Here is a 13613-nt window from a genome sequence, read left to right on the forward strand (position 1 = left end):
TGTTATAATGATTTCCCCAAAATATTCTTCCCAAACGATCTGCAAATCCCTTAAAGTCAGTAATTTTTAATATAAAGAATGGAATAATTTGGTAACAGATTATTACCATATCATATGACATGAGCAGTCTAGATTGATGAAATGAACACATCTCCATTGCTATATTCAGGATTTTCAATTAACATATATTTGCTACTTTCTCTATATTCTATCATTCTTAAGGACACCCCAGTAGAAAGAACAAGCAAGAACATTTTGAAAAATAATTATTAAAAAAACTAAATTTGAGAAAATTCATTATATATTTTTAGGCATTTGAAAAAATACAGCTTTTGGGTTGTTTGCTTTTAGTAGTTGACCATAAATAATAACCCATATAACAGAGTAAGAAACTCTATATAATCTCTCTCTTTTCTTAACAGTGGCATGCCAAAAGTCATGTTTTCTGAGATGCAATGTCTTATATTCTTTAAAAGTAGTTGGTGTCACTCAAGTATAGAAATATCTCTACTCTGAGGCTAATTAGGTTTTTATCATAGGGCTGGAATAAGACTAGAAAACAAACACAAACAAGATCTGTAAAAGAACTATTAGATTCTAATTCTGGCTCTGTTCTGATTACGAAAGCTTAAGAAAGAAGCTTAACTTTTTGGGTCTTCAGTTTGCCCAACTATAAAACAGGGTAGTATTAATAACCACTTCAGAATTTGATTTTGAGGAATAAGTGAGGGAAAAAAAGTACATTTACTATAAGGTATCATGCAGGCAAATCCCAGAAAGTCAGTTTAACAAGCTTGAGTTGTCTAAACAAAATGCATAATTAAGGATATTCTGAAACTGATGTACTGGAATAACACAAAATTTTTCCAACGTAAGAATTACATGATGAACAAATTTCCTAGGAAAATGGTAACATATAGACATTAAAGGTCATCATAAAATAAAATTTAAAAAAAGATCATAAGATTGTAGGAATTATATTGCAATCATTTTACATGGTATCCCTACCTCCTTTATTAACAGTGGCAGCATTTTTGAGGATCTTCATTCTTGGAGCCATTCAGTTCCCAAAGCTCACTACAAGCACCTCCCCCCTCAAAGAGTCAGAGGACAGAAAAGCATATATTGAATATTTTGAAATAGGACCAATTTCACTCCAAACTCCATGAAGTTTCTATTTTTTCTTGTTGTTGTTGTTGTCGTCATCATTAAAGTTAATTTCAAAAAAGAAGTAATTATGGATGATTTCCTCTCAATTGCTCATCATAACATTACCAAAGAAGATTTCAAAATATATTTGGACATTTAAAATATTTATTTCATTCATATTTCACTTTATTCAAAATGCATGACCAAGCTCATTTTCTCTGAAGTCAGTTCTGCCCACTTTTTCCTACCCCCAAAATTCCTCACATACTTTGCACTCTCCTGAAAATCTAAATTCCTTTAAAATTTTGCAGGTGGCTGGCCAGTTCTGTTTGTTTGTTTGTGTTTCAGAAGTTAAACTGGGAAGCATTAATTAGATTGGAGAGTGTTTTATTTTGTATATCGTTTTAAAAATGCAAATAAACTTGAAAGATGACCAATTGTCTGAAAAGTACCAAAAAGGAACAGTTACTGAACAAAAGTGCTAAGAAAACCAATGTGTATTCTTAATTACTCGATTATGGTGGGAATCTCATGTAAGGACAAGAGTTAGAGAAGGAGAATAAATAGAAACAAAAGAAATATTCCACATCTTAAAAACAAGCTCTTTTCATGGAGTTTTGCAAGTTTAATAAATTTAAAAAAATTTGTCTTTTTAAAAGAGAATCTTCATTATTTTATGATCTCTTTACTTTGCTTCTTTCCTTAAAAAATATATATATATTGTCTAAATGTTCGGTGAGGTGGCCAAAGACGTTAAAACACATTTTTAAATGTGGCTACAATAATTAATTAAATCCTAAGTACACTATAGGTATATTAAAATCTACTGTGCTCATTATGGTCATTAATGGACACTCCAGCTATCTGCATATATTTGCCTCATGATGAAATATTAATAATATAATAATAGATCATTCAGTCCTACAATGCTATGTTCTTTGATTTTTGTATGTAGTCAAATAGTTTTTCACAGTTTTAAGCAATTCTTTAGATGTTGTCATTATAAGTTGCAATAGTTTTTATTAACAAAATAATTCAATAATCTGTGGGAAAAATCATCCATAATTACTTCTTTTTTGAAATCAATAATTTTGAGTAAGTGAAATCTGTGGGAAAAAGTAAATCTATGGTCCTTACAAGCTTTTCTTTTATAGGGGTAATTATAATCCTGTGATTTTTCCATAAGTCAGAAACATTGGACAACATAGAATAATTCTTAGTGAATCTCCCACTAGGACACATCACAAAATACCTTCCCTCTTGCTTAGGGATGCCTAACAAATATTACAGGGAGGAATATGGGTTGTATTGGGAGAGTATATTTCTTTCTCAATATCCTCTTATAAAACTTCATTCCAATGTGAAAAAAAAAAATGATTTTACTTATTTTTCCTTCAAGTTACTTCCAAAGTGAACTCTTAAACTATGGCAGAATGGTGGATGTACTCAGAACACTAACACATATAGTAAGTGATCAACTTCTTTGAAAGTCTATCCTATGAAATGTACACTTACATCCATCCATCCTTCTTTCTTTCTTTCTTTCTTTCTTTCTTTCTCTCTTTCTTTCTTTGTACCAGGGAGTGAACCCAAGGGTGTTTAAATTCCAATGAGCCACACCCCACAGCCATATATATATAAATTAATTAATTTAGAGACAAAGTCTTGCTGAATTGCTGAGAGCCTCACTAAGTTGCTAAGGCTGACTTTAAACTCACAATCCTCCTGCCTCAGCTTCCTGAGATGCTGGGATTAGAGATGTGTGCCACCATGCTTGGCTACACCTTTTAAAAAAAAATGATTTGCAACTGAAATGTATGTGACCTATCCATAATTCAAAGCTACCTCTAAAGTTTGTTGTCTCAAGTTAATTAGTATACTATAATTTTGTATTTACAAGATAGCCCTGTTATTATACCTTTCCATTTCTATATTTTAAAAAATACTGATGATAAAAGATGTTTGGCAGATTGCTTTGCTATAAGGAGAAGAAAGAGAAACAAGAACATGACAGGATAAAAGGCAAGAATAAATATGTGCCTACAATATTTGTTGAATGAGAATCTCCTTAAGCATTTCCTACAGCTAGAAGCCTCTGGGGAAATACATAATCTTTGGAGGTAGGGAGACTTGCTCATATGTATGTGGATATTGTCACCTCACAGTAGGGACTTATAATAAATTTCTGACAGTTTTGAAATCTAGCAAAGTCTAAGACAAAACACAATTATTCTGACACAATAGATATTAACACTGGAAATCCAAATACTACATCTGCATGTTTTTCAAACTGTTTTCAGGATTGACCAAATCAGATTCTCATGCTGCATTTTTTATTCAACCTTTTATTCTTGAACTCAGACAGAAAGAAAGAGCAAACCAAAAGATAACTGATCATTTTCTTGTTAGTGGTTATCTCTCAGTCCCCAAGGATCCATGGCAAAGGAAGTGTTGCTCACAGTTGGTCTTCATTTAAGTAAAAATCCCATTAAACTATTTTCCAATTTCTATGGAGGGACATACCTAATGATTATTAATGTTCTCTCTGGTGATGTTTATGGATGCAGAACCAGGAAACAATTTGTCTCAATAAAGGAGACTAAGACTCTGGATGATATTTGGGTATCTAAATATTTAAAATACCTAATTGCTTATCTCCAAGTATATTTTCTCCCTTTAGGGAGACTGCACAGTATCATGCTGAGTTACTGAATAGTATATGATTTAATATTTGGATATGAATTATAAAATGTAAAAGATAAGGCAAAGGAATGTATATTTGATAAGAAAAGCTACGAAAATAAAAAAAAAACAGAAACAGAATGTGTTGATAATTGAAAATTGAGAGGAAATTAATTTATTAAGCTTTGCTATTGAAAAATGTATTCAAATGCATTATTATGGGAATTATATAAAGCTATCCTTTCTCTTTGATGACTTTCTTTTTGCTATTTCCATAAAGTAATATTTTCAAAAATCATTTATAATGTAAATAATTCCACAGGGGTGAAGCATAGAATGTTGAGATGAGTATGTTGTGACTCTTTTGAGTGTTGTAAAGTTTTGAGAATAGCCCCAAATCATTTTGTTGTCTTATTCTTCTGTTTTTTTGTTTTCTCATGAAAATCAAGTTTATTCATGCTAAGTGAATAAGACACTGAAAGACAAATTCCCATATTTTTTCTCATATGTGCAAATAAACACACACATACAAAAAAAAAAAAAAAAAAAAAAAAAAAAAGCCCTAAAGATGACCTGAAAGTGAAAGATAGGCTCTGAGAGTCTGGGAAGGGGTCAGGAGCACACGGGGGCAGAAACTGGGGAAGGACAGGGTAAGAAAAGAAACTGGATGTGATCAAAGCTCAATATGTACATGTATGAAAATGTGTTAATAATTATAATATTTAAAAAGAAAAAAGACCGGGCTGGGGTTGTGGCTCAGTGGTAGAGTGCATACCTAGCATGCATGAGGCTCTAGGTTAGATTCTCAGCACCACATACAAACAAACAAACAAATAAATAATAAAGCTCAATCAACAACTAAAAAAAAAACTATTTTTTAAAAAATTAAAAAAAGAAAAAGAAAAAAAGAAAAAAGTAAATTTTACCACTCATATCTGAGGATAATGCATAATAAAGAAATGTGCTCATCAAGGTGAAAAATTATGAAGTATAAAAAAACTGGAAATTTTGTAAATTGATGAACAAATGAATGTGAATTTCAATTCATTTGATTCTGATTCAAGAAATGTTTATTGTATGTATTTGTATAAATATAATTGGTAGACTGCTAATATATATATATTTTTTTAAATTAGCAAAAACTAAAATCTCCCTCTAAATACACTTCCTGACTGATTTACTGTCACAATATAAATGCCAAAATGTAATGGGTGATTCAAATTTCACTGATATAATATGACATCTGACAGTTAATAATGGGTTCCTGAAACTGCTGCTAAAATATAATATGCAGTACAAATTTAGCATGGCTAAATTCAATACTAGTCTATGAAGATAACAGTACAACTGGGCAAATTAGGTAATTTTACCATGACAAAAATACTATAATTAGTTTTATAATTACATTTATTTACATGGTGAATTTTGATAATACTGACTAACTCATTTTCAAGACATCATCAAAATTTTATAGAAGATAATATACAATTAAAGGGAATACTAGAATCATTTATAATTGTTGACTGTGAGTTTCACGTTTTCTAACAAATGCATTTGAGGTACCTTCCTTTTACATGTTTTCAAAAACTATTTGAGGAATAGTAACCGTATACAAAAATATTATTCAGGACTTTGGGCACAGAAATATGTTGTGTGCTCTGTTGAAGGTATTTGTAAGATTTCCCTGCCCATGTTATGTGACAATAATATCATAGACATAAGCCCAGATAATAAGGACCAAAGATGAAAACTGGACATGTGAAATATACTTGTGAAATAAACTTGGTGGTAAGCACAAAGATTAAGAGACATATGATATAAAAGGCACAACAAGAGAATATTGAATTCTATTTGGGAAAATATTCTCAAGAGTAAGTTGGGAAAAATAAATTGCATATTTTTCTGATATGGTTGTGTTTAAGAAATATATAAACTAGCATAGTACTTATACACTCAAAAGCTATACTAAAAACCTCTACCCGATAAAGTAATACAAGCAGATATGCTATGTTGTAGAAAAATAAAAGGTATCATTAAATAATTCTGGCTCAATGGACTATATACTGAATTTAGATTCAATCATACCATGAAATATTTTATTCATGAGTTTACTTGATGAATATAACCACAAATTATGTGCCATTTCTAGGTCTAATCTGCAACTGTCAGTCATGGTTCAAGGCTACCTATACTAAGAGGTCCCTTCACTACTATTCCTAATCTCTAAGTCTGAACCTTTGAAGAAGACATTTTTAAAGTGACAAAGTTAATGCTGAGTTTAACAACTAACAGCAGTAAACATTAATGAGGAGTTTTCATGGTGTCCTTGGACTAAGAGCCTTAATCATCATCATAACAGACATTGATTGAAAACCAACAATGGGCCAGATGCTGCATTCATTGTTTACTTTATGTTTACAACCCTCTAGGGAAGGAAGTAGATGTGTCTTCCTCATTTCTCTTTAAAGAGAGTTCAGATAAATTATGTAAGGTTTTATTGTTAGAAAAACAAGAAGAGATTTGGACATAGTTTTAGGACTGCAAAGAATAGAACTTTCCATTCCTTTCCTGCCTGTCTTTTCCATTATCTTTCCTGTTAATTCACTGTATTCTAACTGAAATACTTCCCAAAATGACAATATTCATGCGGAAAACCTAGGACTTATCCTCCATATTGACATGTGTAGCTTTTATATAAGAACTGTTATGTATCTGACTGACCCTTGGTTGCTCAAGTATTTGTTCACTTTAATTTTAAAACTCTTATAAACAACCTCCTGCCCTTACACAAAAATATGCACAAAGCCCTGTCATCCTTTCTTACTGTTTCACCAGAGTTTCTTCAGTAAATGCAAGACTGGTGACAGACTAATGACACGAAAGTATTTGGGGAAGGAAGGAAAAAGAGAAAAGAAAGTGAGGCTGGGGCTACTGAGAGTGACTGAAGTCCAGTTAACACCATTCTTTTTGATTTTTCTTCACACACAGAAGAGATTGAACGCAAACAATAAGAACAGCAAAAGGATCATGATGGTGTGCTGTTGTTACTCATTGCCTCACATGGATTTTTGTGGTGTTTTTCTAATTCATCCTTCTGAGTCAGAATGAGACTGACTTTAGTCCCTGAGGCCATACTATAGCCAGAGTGGTCATCTATCATGCAGGTATACCCATGCCACTATCAGCTGAACATTTTTATTATTTACATTAGTCAAATAAGACACATCTTAATCTGCCTTCATACAACTTTCTAAATCTCCTTCTTCCACGCATACAAAATAAAACCTATTTTCCAGTCAGTTATATTTAATTTAGTTTTTCGTTTCACATCTCTTTTATATATTGCCCCCAATTTCACTGCATGGCAAACTTCTATTCTTCCTTCTAGATACAACTTAAAGTTTATCTCAATTTAATGCTTCCTCCAAGCCATCCCATTCAGAATATGTGACACCCTTTCAGCCCTTTCCTAGAGAATATTTTGAAACTGCATTCTGACTATTTAAAAATGTCTATTACAAGACTTTGTATTCTGGTAGAAACATATCTTAATCAGTACCAGATAATATAGATTCCCAATAAAAGATATGTGATCAAAATAAAAAAGTATGACCAAAATCTGAAGGCAGTGTCAAAATTAGTGAAGTATTGATGTTTCAAATATTTGACTTAATGAGGGTGAAATATAGCTTCTACTATGTGCTACAACTGTTTTCATATAGGAATTGCACATGTTAGTTATGATCATTGAGTTAATGAATCAACTCACAACAGAAAAAGGAATCTAATTCTTATTTTCCCCTAGAATTTTGACATACCTTTTTAAATTTTAAATTCAATTAATAAAGCTTTAGGTAATTTGTCCATATCTGGCTGCACCTACATTCATGCTTATTATCTACCATACACATGATGTTTGGAGGAGCTTTTTCTATGTAGGAATTCTCCATAAAGCCATCTTGGGGAAAAAAATTGCATGTCAAATTAAAAATTCCAAACAGCATGAATAAAAGTTTAGTAAAAAAATTTTATGGCCTTTTAAAATCAAATCTTCTATCCATATTCATTCTCTTAAAATATTATTTCTCATTTTCTTTATATTATCTTGTTTGGTGAGGACAAATGAAATACACAAATGTATGATGTTTGAATAGTTATAGACCAAATTTCATAGAATTCAACTTGGAAGTCTTTAACAGTAAACCCAAAATATGTATCCTATAAGTTACATATGATAGCACAAAATATTCACAATTCTAGTTTATAAAGAAATTTGGACACTAGATCACAGTACCTGTTGTGTTTGAGTCTGTGAATATTTACTCATCTCATGACTATTCTCTTCAACAGGATTCTCAGTTAAATGAACTGCATGGCCATTTGAAATCTTATCAGTTACAGATTTTGGATTTGAAAATGGATGATTTTCCAGAGAAAGAAAACGAATTTTTGCACAAAACCACATTCTGAATTCATCCTTAGAAAAAAGGGGAAAAAGAGTCAATTATGTATATTGTATGACTGCTGTGTTTTTAATTTCCATTTTGTACATACTTACTCACCTCTAATTAAGAAAGCATAATTTCTCCTCCTGCTTCCCCAACCCAAATGGTCCCAACCCCATGCTGGGGATTGAACCCAGAGCTGTTTCAACATTGAGCAATATCCCCAGGCTTTTTTTTTATCTGTCTGTCTGTTTCTTTCTTTCATTACTTATTATTTATTGGTACTAGGGATAGAACCCAGGGATGTTTTACTGAGCTATATCCCCAGTTCTTTTTATTTGAGATGGGGGTCTTACTAAGTTTCTGAAAGTCTAACTAAATTCCTGAGGCTGCCCTGAAACTTGCAATCCTCCTGCCTCAGCCTCCCAAGTTGCCAGGATTATGTGTATGCACCACGGTACCTGGCAAAAAAAACATAATTTCCTGTTCACTAAATGTTAAACTACAAGAAGATGAATAAATTCAAACATGAAGTATAAAAAAAAATAAACAGTTAAATTCAAACACTTTGAGCAGTTTTTTTCTTTCTTTCTTTTTTTTTTTTTTTTTTAAGGTTCATGTAGTTTTTGGCTTACTAAGGTTCTTCCTTAGTAAAAAACTGTGGCAACAGGTAATTGATACAAAACTTATTCAAGATTTGCTTCTTTTGGGGGGAACATGAGGATTTCATCCTTTGGCTTTGGGGATACTTTCTTTTCTTTTCTTTTCTTTTGACCAGTTTGATAATATGCTTATGAAGTCAGGGATACTTTGAGCAAGCCAGGAATGGTAGCACAAGCCAGTAATTCCAGTGTCTCAAGAGGATGATGCATGAGGATCACAAGTTCAAAGTCAGCCTCAGCAACTTAGTGAGGTCCTAAGCAACTTAATGAGATCTTGTCTCTAAAGAAAATATTTAAAAAGGGCTGTGGATATCGCTTTGCACCCTGGGTTCAATCTCTGGCACACACACACACACACAAAAGACAAAGAAAGAAAGAAATACATTGAACAATACTACCTGTTAGTAATGGTTAGAAGTGGTTGAATGGATGATGGCAACTGATAGGCTAATTTATTTTTACCACATTAGAGATATATGATACTACTTACTTATGAATAATTATAAAGAGATAGATTCTTTTTTAAAATTTGTGTTTCTAAAACATAAGTTCTAACAACTAACATATAATCTCAATATGAAGATAGATGCATTTTGAAGTTACCTTTAAAAATTATAAAAATGACTTGTTATCCTTTTTACCATTTTTTTGCGGGGGGAGGGGAGGATTTAAGAGAAATTAAGAAAGAAAAAATCAAGCCAACCTAACCTGTGTTTGATTAGAAAGTGGTTCTTTTTTTTTTTTTTGTAAGCCAAAAACTTTCATGTGACAGTCTCTTTTGTTCTAATTATTTGATGTGAAATGTTGCTATAATATCTATAAAAATGTTAGAAAATAAAGATTAAATTACAGGAAGAATGCCATTTTATACATTTTAAATATGCAAAAGTGAGTTTCTCTCACCACTTCATTCTACATTTTAAGTATAAAGTCTCCAGCTTCAAGGAACAGTGAATGTCAAATAGTCCAATTTATCTTTTAATATGAGAAATGCATTTCTAAGGAAAAGAAGCTCATTACTTATCAATTCAACCTGTTCCATTGTGCAGCAGTTCTTCCATGCTTTAAAGATTTTTTTTCTCTTAATATGTCAGGCTTTTCTCCTCATCTCTATACACTGTGGAAGCAAATGCCATAGATTTGCTCACTCCAATTCTGCAAGATAATCTTTTAGATAGTGAAGATACACAGAACAAACATAGCTCCTCCTGAACTCCCACATCTGGCTTTCCAGGGCTTCTTGTTTTCTGAATACACCTGGATGCCACAGGAAATGATGCCCAATTGCTTCTAAATCTTTCTACTTTATATACAGTCCACTGCAGCAATGCCTATTTGAAACTTTAATGCCAAGAAGTGAATTGAAAAACACTCTGCATATAACCTGATCAGCCTAAAAATACATTTGGGCACTCACATAATTAAATTCTTTAACACAGAACCTGAACATTTCTTAGTCTGATATAAGACAACATTACCATTTTAAATGACAAGGTAAACCTCCTGGATTCCAATAGATTATAATCAATTTAATCCTCCAGATCTTATCATTTTTTTCACTAAGAATCTAGGTCAAATGATTTTCTATTTATATTTCTCCTTGGCTTTAACTTGTATGCTGAACAATAACATAAAACTATTTCATAAAACTGTTTTTTCAAAAATTCTAGACGCTTTAAGATTTTTCTTTACCCTGATTCTGTCATCCACCTTGTAGACGCCACTTCACACTACATACAGATAAGATAAACATATTTTGTGGATCTTTACCAAAGTCAGTAATAAAAATGAGACATGACGACAGTGGAAATGGGGGTGACACTGTGTTCCATGATAATAAATTTATATATAACTCCTTTCACTTTATACTGCTATAAATATGGTGATAATTATAATATTATAAAGCTAAGAGAAGTAAATGAGATCAGTGAGGATACATAGGGAATATCTGGCTTACGGTAGGTGCTCAGCAGAACATATTGGTCTAATTGTTTTGAGGCTACAATAGTGAATAAGACTCATTTAACTAGATAAGATTCATTAAACTGTACATCTGAAGGCTTGAAGGTTTCCCTAGGTATTAAATTCTCTCTAATAAAATTGCTAAAGTATTTCAAATTTTTAAAGCTCATTGAATTATTCTTTTTGTATTAGAGTTTTAGAGCTAAGTAGGCAGACAATAGATTGTATATGCAAAAACATCTACCTGTATTTATGTGCCTGTGAGAGAGAGAATGGCCAGGGGTGGGAGGAGACTGATAGAATTTCTAAGAATTCTGTTATTTTGTGGGCAGTGATGTTTGATTCATAAATACATGAAATATAAAAATAAAATTAGCTTCAAGCACTAACTAACATCTATCATACCCCCTACATAGGCAATATCAACTTCTCCCCTAAAGGAACTAGTCTTGATTATAAAATTTTTTTCAAATACAATGCCAGCAGCATTCAAACAGCAAGATGACTTTGACAATTTAAGAACCATAATTCAAACACATGGCACATGAAAGAGGGATTACAATATCACAACCCACTGTTTAAAAATCTGGTTACTGAACTCTGCATACATGGGGGCAAAAAATAATTTCATATTTGATATAGATCTGCATACATCTTCTTAAAAATTATTTTGGAACAATCAAGCATATATTATGCTTGCATTCCCATGAACTGCAGTAGGAGATTGTGCACTCTGGTGCTTAGTAAACACCAACCCATGTGGGTCTCCTTGAAAGCACATGATGCCAGATACATCAAGCACATAAAGTACAGGGTAAGAAGCTGCTTTGAGCATTTTCCTTTTTTTTTTTTTTTCTACATGAGAGAGTTTGGGCAGTTTCCATTCCAGAGTCTATTTCAGTGAAAAGAACTGCACTATGTATTTTTAAATGTCAACCAGGGAAAAGTTCCCACTTACCATAAGAATCACGTTTTACCCTGTCTTTTCTTATATAATCCCATATGTTTGTTATCTAGACTCAAAAAAGTAGAATTTCTAATTTATTTGAAATTTGGTGTTAAGAGTTTAAAAAAGCTCTGTAGAGAGTTTAAGGGCCAATGACCCCTTAATATTTGTTTATACTAGAATCCATAGGTTATACAGTTATGGAATAATTCAGGGGACCTAGGGTATATACATTAATTCTCCCAAATATTGTACCATAAACACGTTATGTATCAGGCAGTGTGCCAGGCCCTAAAGTTCTTTCTTTCTACTGAAAGGCAGCCAATTTTAATATCTCTATTTTTATAAAAGGTTGAGTTTGGATTTAAAATTAGATATTGTTAACCACCAAAACAATGCATCAAGGCATTAAATGTATTCATTGTAAACTCAGTTATTCTGTCTTGCCATCACATGAATGATAATGACTTGATAAATGACTCATGTGAGTTATCACAGTGCTCAGTAGTTGATAAAGTAATTCACCAAAATATTGCCAGAACTTACTTAAACCAATGACCAGAACTGATTAGACTTTGTTCTGTGAATTAAAGTGAATACTATACATCAAGAATTTGAGAGTAAGGAAATAAAAAAAAAATTACTCAATTATTGTGCATCTGTCTTTTTCAGTATAAAAATAAGGCCATAACTACAGATCAGACTTTCAGTTATTGCAAATTAAAAATGGAAGCATTGCATAACAAATAACCTTGCCTTAGAAGAAGGGGAAAGGCACAGAGCATCAAGTTTCATACTGCTAATTTAAATTTTATTTCTTGACTCTAAATTAAAATACAATTCTTCAGTTTATGTCAGTGAAGACACTGATGAAACTTAATTTTTAGAAGGGTGAATTTTGAGATGTCATTTTCTCTAGTGTTTGATATTACTTAATTTTTGTTTCTGTCCTATAGTCATGGTCATTATAGATGATTTCAGGTTAAGTGATGTGTCTAAGATTAATTAGCAGTTAAATTAAAAATAAATAATGATACCTAGGCAGAAGGATCCCAAATTTGAGGTCAGCTTCAGCAACCTAATGAGGTCCCATTTCAAACTAAAAATAAGAAGGCCTGGGTATGTAGGTCAGTGATAGAGTGATATTGAGTTCACTGTAAGTAAGTAAATAAATAAATATAATGATTACAGGTATTACTATATAATATAGGTATTATTATATATAATATGTACATATTATATATAATATAGGTATTAATATGTAAATTATTTATATAGTGACATCTTCCAAAACAATGTCTTGAAGTTATTTGTCGTCAGAAACTATCCTGAAATTCGGACAGTTTTCAACACTTGATAATGGACCCTCTTACATACTATGGTAGTTATTATATCTATATATAAAAATAATAATAACTTACAGATCCAATTGAGTAGTTTCAATAAAACAATTTGTATGAAAAACCTTAGCCAAATTTTAAAAAATGAATTACATTGACAGAGAAGTCAGATGTGTCCTTTTGACCATTAAAAATGCATTTTCATTGAAAATGGCAAATGACAAATATATACGAAGGTGATAACAGAATTAACAGAAAGCAATATTTAAGAAAAGGTAAATCTGAATAACATTGGCTTAACCATTTTCTCCAGAAGGCTTTGACTTTTCACCTAAGCTTCTCAAACTTGGTGAAGTAGTTTTAAAATTAATTATTTTCTTCTATTTTGAATTTTGTCAGAAATGGCCAAAGAATTAGAAAATATGAT

General features: G+C 31.7%; 1 protein-coding gene across 9 annotated transcripts in view; it reads right to left on the reverse strand.

Annotated features, from left to right (window-relative positions):
* Nucleotides 1-13613, reverse strand: part of Pcdh9 (protocadherin 9) — an 854885-nt gene that overhangs the window by 502847 nt on the left and 338425 nt on the right. Inside the window, exon 4 of one of the 9 annotated variants that reach the window (XR_007343326.1) lies at nt 8126-8308. The exons of the other annotated variants lie outside the window; for them this stretch is intronic. The gene's annotated coding sequence lies outside the window, so the exon portion shown is untranslated. The remainder of the gene's footprint in view (nt 1-8125; nt 8309-13613) is intronic. 9 annotated transcript variants of the gene reach the window in all.

This window comes from Marmota marmota, unplaced genomic scaffold (assembly GCF_001458135.2).
Source record: "Marmota marmota marmota unplaced genomic scaffold, marMar, whole genome shotgun sequence".
NCBI classification, from domain to species: Eukaryota; Metazoa; Chordata; class Mammalia; order Rodentia; family Sciuridae; genus Marmota; species Marmota marmota.